The sequence below is a fragment of the Mus caroli genome, chromosome 8 (genome assembly GCF_900094665.2).
Source record: "Mus caroli chromosome 8, CAROLI_EIJ_v1.1, whole genome shotgun sequence".
In the NCBI taxonomy this organism is placed as follows: Eukaryota; Metazoa; Chordata; class Mammalia; order Rodentia; family Muridae; genus Mus; species Mus caroli.
The window spans coordinates 19,941,189-19,946,449 of NC_034577.1; positions in this window are offsets into that span (position 1 = coordinate 19,941,189).

Sequence of the window (5,261 nt, forward strand, 5' to 3'; positions counted from 1 at the left end):
GAAACGGTTGAGCCATAAACACAAGACAAAGAACAGGCAGTTCCAAGGAGCCAAGAATGCAAATCATTTGCAGGCCTCCGTGAGACTCTCAACCAAGGACCCCAGTGGGAGGTGGGATTGCCTACCGCCACCGCTGCAGAGGCCCTCTGTGCACGTCAACTGCAGTTGAGTGTGAGCCTGCCTATGAGGGTCCCTGCTGAGTCACCCTCTGTGTGTACTGATGGCTCAGCGGTGAGTCACCGAGTGTGTGTCAGAGTCTGCTGGTGTATGTGTATGCTCCAGCGCAAAAGTATCTGAGGTTTGCCCGTGGGAGAGTGATGGTGTACTGTGAATGAGAATCAGGGAGCCAGGCAGAGTGGAGCGCAGGGGGGAGGCTGTGTTTAAAGGGCACCACACTTCATTCACGCTGTATATCACACACCACATTTCTGAACACAGTCCAGCGGGAGCCATCTGTCCCTTCTTCCTGCGGAACACTTCCCCTCCCCCACCCCCTGTGGAGCAGCAGCTCGGAATTCTTCAGGCAGCGGGAGGAGAGGACTTCTGAAATCCATCAACCTGGAGACCATAGCCAAACGCCACCTCTGCGGCCTAGGACAGCGAGGTGCAACTGAGTCTGGCATGGCATCCTCGATCGGTGTCTGAGTATACAATGGGTCCTTTCTCCTTTCCCAGAAGGAATGAGATGACATTGCATCTTTCAACTAAAATGCACTCAGAGCAGCCCCGTGCACAAGGGGCTTGTCTTAATGGCTGGAATGGTTAAATAACCTAGAAGGCAGCAAGCACTGTACCAGACAACCCTAGACCTAGATTCACTTGACTCCTTTCCCTCCTCCCTGCCCCACCCCACCCCAACGCCGCCCTTCTTGCCCCACCCAGATCAGAAGTCTCTCCCTGCACCAGCCAGGCCTTTTGGCAGCCCTGACCTACATGATTCAGAACTTGCTTCTGGGACATCACAGAAGTGTCACCTTCACGGGATTGCTGATGTTTCCCTTCCCTTAGCCATCAGCTTGGTGGCCACTTTGTCCTCACAGCTCAATTTCCATGAAAAGGAATGGATAAAATAGGGGGTTGACTTTAGCAGTTCAAGAAAAATGGCTGAGGGTGAAGAGCCTGAAGCTATTAACTCTTAAGATCAGGTCTGAGGTTGGGTATGAGTTTTAATTGTCACATCCACTGATTCCCATATGGCTCAGAGTTGACCCAAACTTCAAAGAGGGGCTTCTGGCAATGGGTTAATTGTTCTTATTCCGCATTAACTAAGCAGGTACTATGTCTACAGCAGTGCTGAGATCATTCAATAGTCTCATACCCTTCTCCGCATCCCTGGGGAGCAGAGGTTTATTATCTCATTTATCTAGAGACTTCAAAGGCCCTACACTCCAATAACATTTTGTCATTGATGATGGAAGCTACTGAGATGCTCTGGGCATCAAGAGAAAAGAGAAAGGGAAGGAGATTGCTGTCAGAACAGGTCTGGAGCTGAGCTCCTCTTATATCTCAGTCAATCCCAGATTCAAGAGAACTCTGGTTAAAAACAAAGAACAAAACAAAACAACAGGCCATAGAGAGGGGTCAGGAAGATGTCACGTGTAACTGACAGACTGTTGATACAGGAGATGTTGACATCGGAAGAGTCCCTTGGGTACAGCACATAAACAGAGTAGAGCCACCAAAGGTTTCCTTGAATATAAACAAATATATTTACAAACTTGTTTATTTGGGGGTTATATACAATATGTATTTTTAAAAAGCTATAAGCTACCTGGAAACTTATTAATTAATTAGAGAAATATTATGGTATGCCCACAAATAGAAGACAGTATCTATAAATAGTGACCCCCAAAATGGTAATTACTAGCTTTAAAAGAAAATTTAAGCCCTGGGTATGGTGGCATACACCTTTATGTCCAGCATTCAGGAGGCAGAGGCAGACAGATTTTTGTGAGTTCCCAGCTGAGCTGGGCTACATAGTGAGACTCTCTCTCTCAAAAAAAAAAAATCAGAATATAAAATATAATAGTATTTTGTATTAAAAAAATTAAAAGCGATAGCCTATATTTTAAAATCTGGAAAAACATGTCCATGGGAAAGTGTGGGTGGAAATACATGAATTTAGTTACTGCTCACTGCAAAAAAGTAGAATTGGACTAGAAAAAAACCCAATTTTTTAGTCATCTATGTTGACTGATAAGAATTTTTTTTTTTTTTTTTACAAATTCAATAAAGTTAAAATGTATCACAAAAAGAAAGAGGACAAAAACAAAAACCAAGCTCATAGATGCTTCCTGGCTGCCCTCAACACAGGCACTGGCTCCCTTGTGAAATTTCTGTTATGACATTTGGAGAACTGGCAGCCATCACAAGAGAGAACATGGCACATTTGGCCTCTGCTGCAACATCCGGAACAAAGCAAGGACTGGGGCTGTCAGCTCAAAGACAAATCGTGATTTGCATAAACATGTGACAAAAAATTATTCAGTGAGTGAGATGTCTCATTTACACAGATGAAATCAATTAAAAGAAATGCAAGTTTCTAGCAACTGTGTCCTCACCCTGTTATGCATCCAGGATGCTGAAAGTTCAAAGATACTCAGACCCTTAAGTCACACACTGAGTCAGAGAGGGGAGAGAAGACACTGGGACGAACTGTTAAGGGTAGTAAATGCCTACTCTAATCCTATCTGAGTCTTACAACTACCGTACAAGATAAGAAGAAAAACATACAACTTCACACATGCAAATACACACATGTATGTACACATGTGCATGCAAATACATATATGCACACATGTGTATACACATGTGTAAGAATACATGCACATATACACATGTGCATGTACACATACATACCTGTGCATGTACACATACATACACACATGCACACACATGCAAAGATACATACACCAAGTACATACATGTGCATACACACATACACACACACACACAACAACATGACAAACCTGAATGAGACCAAGCCATCCTTAGTAGATGAGCTAAAACTCAGAGATTAAACAGCCATGGCTCCCAGCAGCCAGAGCAGTAGGCATGTTGTAGTCTCCTTACATGATTAGCTATGAGACTGGCAAGGCTGGCTGCTGCATTCCTCCTGGTTTGGTACTTTATCTAATCCTTGAGGATCTGAGGCTCTGGGAAGTGGGGACTGAGACTGAAAAGAGAAAGGTTTAATCATGACCCTTCACTGTAAGTGACTGAAGCCTGACTCAAACCAGCAAAAAGAAAAGTGACTTATTTAGCTCTTGAAACTAAAAAATGTCCAGGAGCAGATGGATTCTGGCTTAATGAGATTAAGGCTAAACTCACATCAGCCAAGACTCAGTCTGACTCAGTGTCCCCTCTGACTTGACTTCCCTTTTTCCAGCAGGATCACTGATCTGGGCAGCAAACCATGCCAGAAAGCCCATGTAGTATTTTTCCCTGCATCTAGCTACTCCAGGTAAAAGGGGGGGGGGAGGGGGGCACTTTAAAAAATTTTTATTTTTCTTAATTTCACTTTTCCAGTGCTAAGGTTACAGGGATCTGTCCCACACATGGTCTATGCAGAACTAAACATCTATACCTTCAGCCCAGCAGAACTCTCTTCCCAAAAGTTTCAACACTAGTCTGAGTCTCATGGTTGGATCATGTGCCTATTTCTGAATTATCTCTGAGTTCTGTGGTTGGATTGGGCCAGTCTCTTCCAGATCACATGCTACATTAGTCAGTTTTAAATAGCTCTACAAAATACCTGGGGAGATTACCTACTAAGGAAGAAAGATTCTTTGTTTTTGTTTTTTGTTTTTGGGTTTTTTTTTGTTTTGTTTTGTTTTGTTTTTCCTCATTTTGGTGGTTCCATTCCAAGTTTAGCATCTTGGGGGATAGGGCAGTGCCAGAGAGCAATAAGAAGCTGTGGTTGTGGAATACAAAGGGTTCATAGCCATCGGTTAGAGAGCCAAGGGAACTGAATGGGCTAGGGCTCCAAAATCATCTTCAGTGGCAGCCTCCCTCTCCAAGGTTCTACCTGGGGACCAAACCTGCACCTGGGCCCTGGGGGAAATGCAACGTTCAAACTTTAGAACATGAACTAGAAATGGAGGGTGACCATCGCTTCCAAAATTGGAGGAAAAGTACCAAAGGAAGAGAGGAAGGATGCTAAGTAGATGACAGACCTATCACAGGGTCACCAAGAAACGCAGAGACCCACCAAGTCACTGTACACTATGAGAAACAAATCATGTCTGCCATTGGGTAGCAACCAGGAGTCCTTTGGAAATCGTGCCACAGTGATAGAAGTTTTGGATATTTCTAGGAACCTTTTCCCCCATTGCTAAAGGCAAGGGTTGAAGGGAGATGCACAAGAAGTCTCTGGGGATTCTGGCAGTGAACGCTGGGGGAGCATCTATTTCTCGTCCATGTGTAAGCTGTGAGAAGTACCAGTGACCAAAGTCCTGCGATGACAGGGAGGCCGTGATGGGCAACCTGCAAAGGGTTGGTTGGTTGGTTGGTACGTTGTTTGTTTGGTTGGTTTTTTGAGACAGGGTCTTTGTGTGTAGTCCTGAATATCCTGGAACTCACTATGTAGACCAGACTGGCTTTGAAGTCACAGAGGTCTGCCTTCCTCTACCTCCCAGATGCTGAGATTAAAGGTGTACACAACCATGCCTGACTTGGAAAAGTCTTGGGAAGAACTATGGACCAAGAGTCTATTACCCGGGTACCACAAAAACAACATAAAAAAAAAAAGATTGGTTGAATAAACTCTCATCCACAAATAGGTGAAGAGTCAAATAAATAATAGACTAAAGAGCAATGCCACATCTAGTAGCCAACTCTAACTTGTTTGTTTGTTTGTTTGTTTGTTTGTTTGTTTGTTTGTTTGTTTTTCGAGACAGGGTTTCTCTGTGTAGCCCTGGCTGTCCTGGAACTCACTTTGTAGACCCGGCTGGCCTCAAACTTAGAAATCTGCCTGCCTCTGCCTCCCAAGTGCTGGGATTAAAGGCGTGCACCACCACTGCCCAGCAACTCTGTAACAATTTAAGAAGTAAAGGCTATGGCAGTAAGGGCAGGGGTGAGCCAGCCCTAGGGGGTGTGAGCATGGGAGAGCTGGGCCTGCAACTTGTCTGTCACACAGCAGCGTGGGTGAGGAAGAGATGCCCTCCCCCACCCTCTCTTCTTGCCAGGCAGGAAAGCTGTCGGTGAGGTCACGAGAGCAGGAGAGCTGGTTCTGCTCCACATGAGCTGCAGCCCCTGCACCT